Here is a 14,165-nt window from a genome sequence, read left to right on the forward strand (position 1 = left end):
TACATAAAGGCAACAGCTTCCTCTCTCACACTCGCAGCAGTGAGCCCCCGATGAATGATTCATGAGTCACCGCATGGCTCAGTCGTAGAAAGCGAAGGTCTTTGTTGCATTTGTACAGTATAGGCTCACAAATGGCCACTGCGCACATGACATACTGTAATTACGCCGCTGTGAATACTGTGCATATGGCTTTCAGATTCCCGCAGTAATGAGGACTTTGTTTGCCATTCGACGCTGGTTAACAAGAGAAGGCCAGATGTCCGAGCGGTTGTTACTAAAAATGTCACAGGATTGATCCCGTTTGTAGCCTGTGGGACCAGCATGCGCAATAGGTTGCTGACAACTGTTGTACACGCATGCGTCGTCTATAGAGCGTGACTGATTCCGTGACCTTTTCCTCCAGCGCCACAGTATGGCAGAATTTTTATTTTACATTTTTAGTAGCTTTTCCTTGACAACTATTGGGACAAATTGCCGTGAAATGTGACACGGATATTAATTGCCCCCTCGGGAGGAAATCGTTGTAATTCCCGATGAACCCTTAACTTCTCATACCGCGCCATCGTCCGATCAAACGTTCATGTCGTTTGCTTTATGACCAAATACCTGCAACGCTAACGACACTCCCATCAGCCTCAGCTTCACTTTGTGTTCAGCGCTAATTAGCAAACGTCCGCGTGCTGACGTGGCGAACACGGTACACAATATAACTTCGCAAAAAAGTTATTAAATCGCAAAGGATCTCTGTTCATATTTTCTTAACATCACACACACACACACATTCAAATTTTGCTTTTACTGAGACTAAATTGCACCTTGTGTGACATCTTGGCAAGAGACGACATAGTTCCAATCGCTTTAAGCGACGCTGTAGGTGGCTGTCTTCTGCCAAATCCTGTGACTGACTCCCCTCGCATTGGCCTAAAACACAACCGCACACGTGCACGCTCGCACATGCGTGCGCACGCCCACGTACTCATACCTCCAATGTCACGAGTGCAGAGCAGGGAAGCAGGGAACCCCCCCCGGGCACTGAAAGGGGGGAGCTCGGGGCCCTTGATGAGCAACGGAGCACGACGGACAGAGAGAGAGAGAGAGAGAGAGAGAGAGAGAGAGAGAGAGAGAGAGAGAGAGAGAGGGAGAGAGAGAGAGAGAGAGGGAGAGAGGGGCGCTCTGAGCCAAAGTGCAGTCACAAGCGACGAGTGATGAGAGAGGACAAGGTCACAGATCATAGACAAGGGAGACATGGGCAGTCATGTATGGCAACATACCTCCTCACCAGCGCCTGGACCCCCATGACGAACACCTGTGGTTATGCTTATGGCCCTTTTTTTTTATTTATTTTTTTTTTAATCAAAAGTTTGAGCAGATACCCAGAAGAGACACAATCATCCCACACACACACACACACACACACACAATTAAATAGTTTGATTTATTTATCTATTTCTGCTCTGGGCACAAAAACCTTTTTTTGTTGATATAAGATGCTAATTTATGTGTGTAAATATTAAAACTATTCCAGCTTTTGTTAGCTTATCACCTCAAATGCTGATGCTTAGTTCATTTGTTTTCCCTCTCTCTCCAGAACAGTGGAACAATCGCTGTAAGAGTGCTGGTTTCAGATCCGTCTTAACCTCACCAGCGCCCCCCGACAGTCAATGGTAATGCACAAGAGCTGACCTGAGAACAGTGCCTGGAGGCAGTTTGTTAAGCTCGCTCCCCGGCGAGTGCTTTGCAGACGGGTGTTGCCCAGAGTTGAAGTCTATTAGCTGGAGTTTATTTACAGCCAAATGCCCAGAGACCCGCCTCTGTAATGTTGTTTGGGGGGAAAATAAGAGCCGAAATTGAATGAAAAGCATCACACCGCATGCATAATTCATGGATATCATTATCAAGCGCATGCAGACGCACAGATGAGCGCACACATAAAAAAAAAAAAAAAAGCACACAGTCAACACGGACTCGCAAATACAAACAGGCAAAATAGCGTATATACGCACACAGGTCATTATGTGTGCTTATTATAAGGCCTTATCGGTCATTTATCCTCGTGCTGAACTCGGGCCAATTCTACCAGCATGGGTCCTATTTGGGCATAATAACACAACAACAACATCATCGCAGCGAGAGCCGCGGACTACTCGTATCAAGGAAGACAGAGAGAGCAATGAAAGCACATATTTAGCGAATCAAAACTGGCACTAGTGAAGCAAATTGTCTTTGTGTCCCCCCCCCCCCCAGAGAGGATCCTAATGCATTCACATGGGCGATCTCACCGGGGCACCAAAAAACGTGTTGAAGTGTTCACGTATGTACAAAAGAAAGTGGCGAAAAAAAAAAAAGAGGGTAATGAGAAAGGCGAGATGAAGGCCGAAAATTAGAGGGTGTGAACGATTGCAGTTAAGAGGCTTGGAGGAAGAAAAAAAAAACAACACAGAGAGCAAGAGGTGAAATTAGTGTATTTTCTCTTCTGAGCAGAGGCCCTCTCATCTCCCTCTCTCGGGCCCTTTTGACCTTAAACTCTCTTTGATGTACTTCTACCAACATGAGCTCAGAAAGTCCCGGCATGAGCACACACACACACACACACACACACACACACACACACACACACACACACAATCACACATGGAAAACACAGTAGTTTTAGAACAAATTTACTTTAATACTTGAATATGTGTGTGTGTGTGTGTGTGTGTGTGTGTGTGTGTGTGTGTGTGTGTGTGTGTGCGCACATTTGGCGCACGCATGCCACACACATATTTGGGTTACCATTAAGAGTGCTTACTGAAGCAGTACCCTGGTAGGGAGAGAATTCAGCAGGATTCTCCAGTGAATAGGGAGAGATTCTGGTCTCATTCAGCAGACAAATGAAGCGTGAGCAGTCTGAAGGGCACACACACACCAACACACACACACACACACACACACACACACACACACACACACACACACACATTCAGATAGCAGATAGACACACTTACTCCTTTGCAAAGCTGGATGTACACACACACACACACACACACACACACACACACACAGTGCTCACTGCACTGTGACACTCCGCAAAGGAATAGAGCTGCAGAGCACTTCTTAATTGATATGAGGCAGCCAGCTGTGTTAGCCGGAGCAATGGAGGGCAAAAAGAAAAAAGGCAAGAGCACGGGCCGGACATGCTCCAACATGTACTCACACACACACACACACACACACACACACACACACACACACACACACAGTACCTGCGAACATTTTGAAGGCGAACAGTAGTTGTTAAGACTTTTCGAACTCCACCACAAAACCGTTCGCTGATTGACTGGGAATATACTTCACACTCTACGCACCGCTAAAACAGCTGAGGGAGAGAAAACCACCGAAAAGGAGGAGGTATAAAAAAAAAAAAAAAGAGATGCGAGATGAAAGCGAACGGAGACGAAGCTCTAATGCTTCTCCTACTCCCCTCCTGAGATCTGGGAGCGAGCAAAAGGAGTATAGACAGCTCTCCGAAGAGATGAAGAGCATTGTTTGAGACGCGCTCAGAGTTCGTAGGCTTCTTCAAATCTCTCCCACCGCTCTTTCAACCTAATTGAAGCCCGGGCGCCGCGACGCCGCGATGTGATCAAAAGGTAAACACGGGGCAGAACAATGGTACCAAAAAAATCGATTCAATATTGTGTCGTTTTCTCATCTTTACAAATTCATCGGCGTCAAAGAAAGTAAGGAAACCGGCAGGACGTTCTACTAAATAAGTCATATGTTTCTGGCAAGGCTCTTTTTTTTCCACTTTTGAAGCATTTTGTTTTTTTTATATAATGTGCTTTAGAATGGATAAAAACATTAATCCACTCAGTACATCTTATTTTTGAAGAGGCCATTAAGCCCGCCTTACAATGAGCACGACAGCACAAGTACCAGACGACCTCCTTGTACCTTTCAGCGAGCATCAATTGACAAACAAATATTGTTCATTGGAGTGAGGCATTTTTTACTTTTGTGTACCATTCAGCCGGCAGTATTCTGAGAGTCCGTAGCTCTACTGCAACGCGGCCTTGGCGGACGCTTCCAGACCAACCTGCAGACCTATGATGAAGCTGTCTCATCCAGCTTTGAACTCACGCGTGTGCATATGTGTGTGTGTGTGTGTGTGTGTGTGTGTGTGTGTGTGTGTGTGTGTGTGTGTGTGTGTGTGTGTGTGTGTGTGTGTGTTGCAGGTAGACGCTCAATCAGCCTGTCTGAGTAAGAGAAAGAGAAAGAAAGGGAAAGCAAGAGAGAGAGAGAGAGAGAGAGAGAGCGCCCCTCGGCTCTGACAAACCTTTATCCTTCACGCTTTATCCTCAAACACTGCCTTTCTCAAAGTTCAAACACCTGGCAGTAATTCTTACATTCTGATTTATTCCTCCTCCATGTTTCCACCTTGGTCTCATCCTCTTTCCTCCCTCGTGTCTTCACTTCCTACTTCCTTTTCTGACCACTTTCCCTCCCCCCCCCCCCTTACCCATCTGCATCACTGCTCAATAAGCTCAAGTTTCTGTCGATTCTCTTTTTGTGGTTTTTACCTGTAGCTCTCTCTTCCTTGACTTGTTTTTCCCTTTTTAAAAAGGAGCCCAGTATTGTTACATGAACTTTTGAATCGGGTCTAAAGCCCAGAAGCTCAACCCTCTATTTCTTTACTTTTTTTTTTTTTGTAATCTAAAGTTAGCAGCTGCTAATCAAGATGAAGCAGTTTGAGTGGGAGACCAGGGTACAACACACACACACACACACACACACACACACACACACACACACACACACGTGTAAGCGCACAAACACACACACAGACACAAACACAAGATAAAGGAACAAGAGGCAGGGCCTAGGGGTTGCCTGGAGCTGTTTCCCAATCAACGCCACTTGGGAAAACAAGAGAGACCTTCAGTGTCTACAGTGGGAACTCTGAGTGGGCTTCAGACGAACGCAGACACACACACGCGCTCACACAAAGAGACGCATACCTCAACATCTACAAATAGACTTCTCCTACTGAAGAACACATTTAAAACCGTATGACATCTGAGGGCGCCTCTGATCAAACGGGCGACAGTCTGAAGTGACTCATGCACATTCATGCACATGGAACAGCCTCCGTATCCCCCCCCGTTTGAAATACACACATTTGCATTACACAGTGCAATGAGGCTTTGAAGTGAAAAAAGTAATTATATTTTCAAATGATAGATTTCCACGAGCATGCGTTTTTGTAACGAGTATAAAGGAGGACCAACCGTGAGTGTGTGTGTGTGTGTGTGTGTGTGTGTGTGTGTGTGTGTGTGTGTGTGTGTGTGTGTGTGTGTGTGTGTGTGATGCATTGAGTGTGGAACACTGTCAAGTATTGAGAAAGTTGGTTCAGATTTTAGTCTTTCGTCTAATCGGGAAAAGAATGCGTTGGAATGTAAGAGGCCACATTAAACTACGTCTGATGTAGAAGCTCGGTGCGTTGACTTGAAAAGGAAAACGGAATGTTTTGTAGAAAAAACACGTCTATATAAAACTCAGGTGTTGGATAACTATAGTACCGAATCGTTATAACACAGGTATTCGTATTGGACCGTTCACGGTTCGGTACGCATTACAAAAACAACATTCTACTCTGGTGAGAGGCGTGTGTTCTGGGAGAGGTACGCTACATGCTAAACTAGCTTAGCAAGAAAAACCCAACAGCAGCACACACGCTACGAACTCTCCCCGCGGCGTTTAGGTAGCTACTCCCTACCGCTTCAAACGGGTCTAAAGCAAACGCCGCGGCTAAACGCAGGCTGTGCGATCACGCTTAGTGCTATTGAGCCCCCCGTGACGCTACACCTTCACGAGCCCATTTTCTCCAGACCGGAATTCCTGCTTTGTAAAAGAAAACAAAGTCCGAAGCTCCCGCTGCTGCTCTGACAACAGACGTCACGGACGTCACAAAGCTAGCTGACTGTAGACGCGAATAGGTCATTAATCTAGCGTCTCAGAAAGCAACGGCAGTGCAGCGGATGTTGAAGACAAAATATAGTCAGTTAAATAGTTATATTAAATGGGAATTGAAAATGAAACTTTATGATAATCAATTAGTCGCTTTATTAATCAATGAAAAAGATAATAAGGCGAAGCAACAAATGGCTAGACAAGCAAATAATGCTGCAGAACTTCCAGACCTCATTGGCATACATAAGTGAGACGGGACATTTCACACCATTGTCGTTCATGTTGTGGGTTCATATTAGTATATTAAGTTGATCAAAATTGACTTAGCTTCTGCATGTCCTCAACTTATAGTTGTTTCGACAGTCCTGACGCATAGTGCACTTACTATCAAGGTACATTTCTGCAGGTGAAGTAGAACTTCACAGACGATGCAAAGACAGTGAATATATATGGTAATGTGCACCGGATGAATCGGGGTACAGTGCTACAGAAAATACAGAATTATCCATTATAGGAATCCAAGCAGCATGTAATGCAGTATTGTTGCAAGTGCAGAGGCAGATGGCGAGTGTGCCGGGGTTCAGTGGAGCATTGCACCATGAGGTAGTTATACTGAGTAGGATCAGATGGAAAAATAAATCATGAGCAATAAGGAGCCTGGACGAAATCCCCAAGGTGAAAGTGGGGTAATATTCAAACACATGTTTTGCAGACTGTGCAAACAATGCCACTTCATAATGAATGAGTGGGTTAAACTGTAAAAGTAGTGGTGCAGCGTGGAAGTTTACTCTTTTGGTTGTTGAGGACATCAGAGGCTGTGGGTGTCGGGCGGGTGGAAGCCATTGGAGGAGGGGGCGGGATCAGCTGTGCTTTTCAGAGGTTGTCTCAAGTCGAAGGGCAGAAGTTTTCCCATCAACTAAATGGAACAAGGAAAACACTTTGTCTTGTTCAATGTACATAAAATGTCCGATTTGTACATTTCAGGAATAGTTTGAAATTTTGGGAAACACACCAATTTATGTTTCTTGCCAAGAGCTAACAGCTTAGCTTAGCACAAAGCCTGGAAGTTGGGGGGACACAGCTAGCCTTAACTGTAAAGGTATGTTAACACACGCAAGGCGGATTTTCAACTTGAGCTACTCGCTCCAATACAGCCGCCGGAGTGTGTTTTGGAGTGGTGAACACTAGAGTGTCATAACACTACAACAGCAAATCAAATTGAAGCACTGCTGTAGAAGCTACTGTATGGACTTTCTGAGTTTGAAAATCTGACCTTTAAATACCGTGTCCCCATTAGGCCAATCAATATGATTTTTCAAACGTCAGATCAGAGTATGAAGACGCATCGCTCCCACAACTTTCATCAAAATTAGACCAGAGTGAGACATCTCCGGAGATGTCAAACGTGACAGACGAGCATCCAGCTTCATCCATCGTGCTCTCCGATGTGAGAAGAGTGAGACGAAGCAATTTCAACCTTTTGTGTCCCATAGTATCAGACGATAAATCACATCAAAGTTTTGCTGCGCTCAAGTAAAAACACTCGTCTTTGAATACTGGAAAAACAGGTACGCTGGTGCTTGGATGCGTGACTGGAGAAAAGGATATCGAGTTTACAAAAAAAATAAAAAATAAAACCGTCATGTCAGCAGCAGAACGGGTTTCTGGAAGAAATACTTAAAAATGGTGCATGAACAGAGATCGGGAGCATTTGTATCGACTCTCCGGTTCACAACATGAAGACGGAGAGCCGGTGGCTCACAGCTAACGGCGCTAACAACGCTAACAGTGGAAACTACTAGGAAAGAGTTAACGGTGTTGACCGGAGGGGGAACCGGAGGGTGAACCGAAGGGGGAACCGGAGGGTGCGCGCTACAATTCCACGGATTTAAAAACTTTGAATTTGTGTTAAATGTGTTTGTCAATCGACTGTCTCTTACACTCCTGTAGATGTCGCTGCCTAGTTCCTACTAAGCTAAGGCCAGCGAGCTGTCGGCCTGTCACATGGGCCTGCCAATATCACAACATGGCGGCACGGAAATAAACAGAAGCGGACAAAAAAACACAAGAGAGCCTTCAGCTTTCCGAGCCGACGTTTGAGGAATCAGGAAGTAAATGACTCGGATACAGAGAGTGCCGTTGGCAAGCTTTGTCAAGCTACAGTCAAATATTCAGGAAACACAACCTGCTTAACAAGACACCACGCAGCTGAACTACACTGGATACGGAGTCTGTAGTGCATTTCATTTGCAGCCACATAGTGTGGTAGGAAACCCCCCCCCCCCCAGCTTCAGGCGTACGATGAACACTATGTGATCCCGCCTGGCCGACACATGACGGATGTAGCCGTGCCCAGGATCTACGAAGAGGTGAAGAAATGTGTCAAAACATTGCTCATCCCCGCAGAGAGAACAGCCCTGACGTGTGACGGACGGACGTCTGGAACCAGCGAGTCGTATGTTAAGTTTACGTCGCATCACATCTCTGAGGAGTGGGAACTAGTTTCACGAGCGACGCACGAGAGCCACGCGGGCAATTAACATCGCAGAGTTACTGAAAACTGCACTTAATTCTGTTTATTGCAGGTCCAGGTGATAGACAGCAAGTAGTACTCACAGCTCTATTTTTTACTTTTTCAGTAATAAAAAATTGAGTATTGCAATGTGCATCGTATCGTGATACGTGTTTGTCACGTGTCGCATGGTAAGGGTGCTTGCCGATACACAGCCTAGCTGCTGTATCAATGTTCAGTTTAACAGAGCTCCATTCATTAAAGCGTGTGTTGACTTAGCCTCTGCACAGCCTTGTACTTGTGAGTGCTGTTTTACATTCTGCCTGGGACGAGGATTTTCACTACACCTCGTGCTGATTGATGCCTGCTTGACTTCAGACTGCATTTCCATCCTGAGACTGTTTTCATTCACCAAAACAGTGGACATAATTCTCACACACACACACACACACACACACACACACACACACACACACACACACTCTCTAAATCAGCATGCTGTCCATCTTTGTCCTCTAATATACCCTCACGCATCATCCCTTTTGACTTCAGATCTTACAGTCTCACTACATTCATTCATTGTATTTCTGTTGAACAAAAAAAAAAACAAATAAGGGAAAGGCTCCACTTCAGCTGGGATTTCAGGATAGATTTGAAGTCTTAGCCAGTGGAAATCCTGCTGTAAAATTATGCTAATCTCTCTCCGAGAAAGGAGAGAAGCTTGATCCCAAAAAGTGCATTACATTATTTCTTTTTTTTCATTTTTTTTTAGGGGAGATGAAATACGAAGACAGACTCAAACGAAGAGGAACTTTTCGCTGGAATTGGAATAATGGCATCTCAAAAGGGCCAATACGCACAAAAGGATGCACTTAGAGTCGAGCGGGGAGACAGAACCAACTTCCTGATTATGGATTTTGGAGATGGGATGATCTTCTGTAAAAATCACAAAGTTGTGTTAGAAAAGGCTTTGAAGCCGTTTTCTGTCAAGGCAGAAATATTCAGAGAACCATTCCTCTCTAAGCTTCAATCAATTTAGGCTGCTTGGAGAGATTTCAGACAGATCAGTGGAGTGTGTAGGCGTCCATGTCACAATATGGACTGATGCCATGTTGAAGACTTGTACTTTGTGCTACATCTGCGCTTCTCTCATGCTGAAAGTATTGAAGAGAAGCCACACACAGCTGTCAGGAGAGAGCAATGGATTCCCCCCCCCCCCCCCCCCCCCCCCCCAACGACAACAGGTTTGGTGTTTTTTTAAATATCAATTCATGTATCTCTTTCACACAACTGTCCTGCCACTTGTCATAAGTATATTACTTTACTACAGCACCAGTCTCCCATCTGTATTCTTTTTTTGCAGTTCAATTGGATCCACTCAGAACTATTTTTGGGGCTCTTATTGTTAATATTAACAACCCTAAAGCACACTATGCCTCCGTGCCTTTTTACGATAAAGGCGATCATTGTTATTGCGCCCACTTGCAACCTCAATTAAATTTAGAGGCTGTTTTGTCCTGGCTTTAAAGAGCCTCTGACTTCCTCCAGGGGCTTAATCCCATAAACCACTATGACCCACTGACATCATAACTTTAAGCCGCCAGGCAAGGCGATGTCAGACTATCCTCCAGAGGAGGCTAAATGGATGCAGGTCTCTTTTGAATGTGTGTGTGTGTGTGTGTGTGTGTGTGTGTGTGTGTGTGTGTGTGTGTGTGTGTGTGTGTGTGTGTGTGTGTGTGTGTGTGTGCGCGTGCGAGTCCGTTGTGTAAAGCCGTCACCACTTGACACCGAGGTGTTATAATGACATATTATGATTGTAGTTTTATTTTCTTTTTTCCCTGACAGGCAACCAAAATGAGATTTAGATTTAATGGTCGCTCCCACAAAGTGTTCATCAGTGGATAAAAGCAGAGTCATCGCTCTGGTGTGAGCAGTGGAAGCGCCGTTGTGCCGATGTCTCATAACGGGCCTGACTGGGGAAGAACTTGTTGTGACAATAGAATACTAAAAAAAAAAATGTTGTGCGGCGCTCCCCACACAGTAAAGTATAAAAAACACCAACGGCTTGTCGACTTAAACCTGAGGCCCAATTGGCGTACACAAGAAGTGGACGTAGTCGCCGTGACAACAACCATTGGTTTGTGGACTGCAATTTTGAAGCCTGAAGTTTTGCATTTTGGCCGACGCCATCTTGGTTTTTGGCCGACGCCATCTTGTTTTTTGGCTGTCGCCATCTTGGTTTTTGACCGTCGCCATCTTGGTTTTTGGCCGACGCCATCTTGTTGGTTTTTTTTGCAACCAGTATGCAAGTTTAAGGCGTTCTGCATTGGCTCCATTTTTCAAACCCAGAGGTTTCTGCCTGGGCCCAATCAACAACTTACATTTAAGGCGAGATTAACATCATTACCATGATGCTAATCTACGGCAATCTACTGTAGTTGTATACCTGACACAAGGTTTTTGTTTTACGGTTAATTTCTGTTTCCGGGTGTAGCCATGTTAACTGTGTTTGCACAGGGTGAGGAGTGTCAGGGAGTACGTTTAAATACATTAAGCATTCTTATACAGTATAGGTGTTTTAAAAAAAATCATGTCACATTTACAATAATAAGCTTTTTTTTTTCCACACTTATTCCAATTTAGTCCCAGATTTTCTCCCCAAAGCAAAACCAGTCACACACTGTTCCACTAATCTACAGGTTTTGGTAATCCACCCAAAAAAATAAAGGAATGTATTAACAAAACGAGTAAACATGGACGTAGCAATGCAGGAGAATCACGAGGAAAAACATGTATTCAACATGTTTGTCACACCTCAAGGATACACACAATGTGTAAACAGAACACGCGTTTGTTCAGCAGAACGCTCCACAGGGCATCCTTTAATGGCCTCGGCTGTTGAATCGAACAAAGAAAAGCTCAGAAATGGTTTCCTTCCTAAAGTAACACAGTTATACATTTTCCCCACGGATCTACAGGACGTAAACAATGCAGGATTGGTAAAAAAAAAAAAGATTCATGAGGAAAAACATGCATTCAACATGCATTACACCTCAAGGATACACAGGACGTGTGGGGAGCAGGACTTACTGTTGCTCCCGTTGTTATAGGCTGGTATTAGTCATAAACAGATTGATAGTTCTCTATGAATGCCGATCAGAAGACTCATCGCTTTTGAATTAAAAAAATTTTTTTTTAAAAATTCGTGAGCAGCTTTCTTTATTATTATTTGTATAATCAATTTGACTTTATTTAGTTTATGTGGTGCGGCTCTTGTTGAGAGAACATTACATACAGTAACTGCTAGGTTTGGTCATAGTTGTTGCACTTATATTAAATATTGGGATTTTTCGGACAACAAAGCATGTCATTTCAAACTGTTTGGAAATATGAAACTGAACCGCTACAGTCATCACTGTACATTGTGCCCCAAGCCGTTTCACAGACGTCACTTTCTTCTTTTCAAAATCATCTTAGAAGATAACGAGATAATTAAGAAGATGTGTAATATATAAAAGCACAGTTGTGGTTCCTTTTAAAGTACATTGGAGAGTTGTGTGTTTCTTCCGTCGCGGATGCTAAGAAAAGGCAGATTGTGTTCCGGTTGTAATCAGTTTGAGTGCATGAGGCTGGTGAGAGTAGGTATTAAAAGAACACTTTTCAGAGAAATGTCATTTTAAAAGATTGCGCTATATGGACAGAATTTATTTTCCTTGCGATCAACAGCTCACTTGTCCGTTCTGTCAATACCCGGCGCTGTTTCGTCCAAATGTGGAACATGAATACTTTGACTTTGATCGGACGTTGAGCATTGTTACTTTCAACCCCCGTCAGTCGAGATGAACACACACACACACACACACACACACACACACGGTCGGGTCAAAAGAACATTTGTACAATAGGCCTCTAACAGTGATTCAGACTCAGACAACCTCGCTGATAACATCAATGCATCTTTTATTCAGAGACACACAGCTGTCATACCAAGTGTAATTTCCACTTAAAAACATATTGTGGTAGATTGAGAGTATAATTTCCACTTTAAAAACATGGATCTTTGCTGCTCTTCCAACACAGACGTGTAGAGACATCAAAGAACCATTTCAGGCTCAACCAGACCAGTATCAGCCCCCCCCCCCCCCCCGACTCTTGGCACATTCTGTTGGTGAAACATGACGGTACGACCGCATTAGGTGAAATAAATACTCGTTCATACTGTAGAGCAGCGGTCACCACTAGGGGGACGGATCCGGACCCAGACGCCGTTGTATCCGACCAGAGCCTTTTAACCAAGAATGTTAATTCTTCCCACGGACAGTTCAGAACCCAGGGTGTCTCATATGTTCAGAGCACCCACTCACACCCGAAATATAGGCACAGAGAAGATAAACCTATGAGCCCGATGTGATCAGAATCTTGAGAGGGGAATGGAGCTGAAACAAGTTTCAATAACCCCAGAAAAAGAACACAGATGTATCTTTTTAGAAAATGAGAAGAATCACATTTTGTGGCTTTTTTTTTTGGACGACATCACTTCACACCTGAATGAGCAGAATTTCAAGCTGCAGTAAAATTACTTCTTCAAAAATTAAATACTTTATTACAAGATACATTTTTAAATGCAGCCCTTATTTTACTTGAGATGAGACAACATATAATATGTATTATTTACAATTCATTCAGTTCAAAACTGAAAATAAATATTGTTGAAAAATTATCCGATTGAACTTTCTACATTTGAAGTAACAGTTGTTGACTACATGCAGACGTTGATACAATACTAGGCTACTTCAATATGCGTTGCACTCAATCGTAGCGCAGGTGAAACGTTATTCTGTTCGTGTTCCGTGAGGTGATTCTAACTGGACCCCTGCTGTAGAGGGACGAACGAAACCCGACCGGCTACGCTGAAGAACTGTCACACGGCAAACTGTACGATGCGTTCAAGGACCGAATAATCTGCCAATTGATCATGACGCATGAAACAATAAACCCAACTTGTCATTGTCACCATAAAAAGAATGAATTTACCTTTTGTGATTCTGTATTACTACTTGAGAAAAAAGTTGATTTACTCTGAACATGTTATTTGTTTCTTGTATTAAACTCACTTCATCAGCCCTGTTAAGAACCAAATAGATTCCCTGGATGTTTTAATGGAAACTATATCATTGGGCTTTGCCATGGGTGATCTGTTTGGCGTGTCAGGTCATGTATTGTGTGTGTGTGTGTGTGTGTGTGTGTGTGTGTGTGTGTGTGTGTGTCCTGTGGCTTTTGTAATATATATATAGGCTGTGTAACGGTGTCATCGATGTACTACCCACCCCAGACCTGAGGGCCAGTAAGCCGGGGATTAGCCCCGGTAACAAAAGGGGAAAACACCAACGCCTTTCTGTGATGTTCACAACAAGGGATTAGAAGATTCCCACTGACAGGATTAAAACAATACTGTTTTCCTCCGTCCGCGTTATCCCAGCCTCACTTGTTATATTAATAGACAATGCTTTTCTTTGCTTTCCCCGTGTTTGGAGCTTTTCTCTGCTCTCTTTATCCCATTCTTTTCTTTTTAATGGTTAACCTGTGGTTTGGTCTTTCCCCTGCTCTGCTAGGATTATTTCAATCCTGCCTAATCCTGAAATTCCACCTTAATACTATGTTCTGAATAGTGCCGTTATTTATGAAGAAATGCATGTAATTTTGG

The sequence above is a fragment of the Cebidichthys violaceus genome, unplaced genomic scaffold (assembly GCF_023349555.1).
Source record: "Cebidichthys violaceus isolate CVI_PGR_0920_01 unplaced genomic scaffold, fCebVio1.0.p SCAF_66, whole genome shotgun sequence".
NCBI classification, from domain to species: Eukaryota; Metazoa; Chordata; class Actinopteri; order Perciformes; family Stichaeidae; genus Cebidichthys; species Cebidichthys violaceus.